The sequence below is a fragment of the Theropithecus gelada genome, unplaced genomic scaffold, assembly GCF_003255815.1.
Source record: "Theropithecus gelada isolate Dixy unplaced genomic scaffold, Tgel_1.0 HiC_scaffold_13263, whole genome shotgun sequence".
NCBI classification, from domain to species: domain Eukaryota; kingdom Metazoa; phylum Chordata; class Mammalia; order Primates; family Cercopithecidae; genus Theropithecus; species Theropithecus gelada.
In genome coordinates this window covers 1-474 of record NW_020254900.1, presented here as the reverse complement: position 1 = coordinate 474, position 474 = coordinate 1, and the positions used below count along the sequence as shown (strand labels likewise).

The 474-nt window shown below is 56.3% G+C and overlaps 1 pseudogene; it reads left to right on the top strand.

Moving 5' to 3' along the window:
• The first annotated feature begins 276 nt into the window (after nucleotides 1–276).
• Nucleotides 277–395, top strand: LOC112616906 (annotated as a pseudogene).
• The last annotated feature ends 79 nt before the right edge of the window (nucleotides 396–474 follow it).

The following is a 474-nucleotide window of genomic DNA, read 5'->3' as shown; positions in this document are numbered from 1 at the left end:
GCCACCAGGGATCCAAAAGAATATCTCTGTGACAGGGCAGAGGACCAGACTGGGTCACAGGATCATGGGCCCTGGGCCCTGACGCCTTGGAGCGCTCCCTGTTCTGATCTGGCCAGACGTCGTGGGAGCTCGGGAGCTCGGAAGTTGGGGGAACCCCATGGGAGAGTGCCTCAGGGGTCCAAATACCAGCCTGGAGGCCCTGGGCAGGCGGTGCTGGCTGGAAGCCGGCAGGCATAGCTGGACTGGGCTCTGAGGGCAGCCAAGGGCCTCCGTGGTGTCTACGTCCATACTACCTTGAATGTGCCCAATCTCATCTGATCTCAGAAGCTAAGCAGGGTCGAGTCTTGTTAGTACTTGGATGGGAGACCACCTGGGAATATCAGATGCTACAGGCTTTTTTGCTTTCTTTCTTGTCTTTCTTTTCTACCTTCCTTTCTTCCCTTCTCCCTTCCTTCCTTCCTTCCTTCCTTCCTT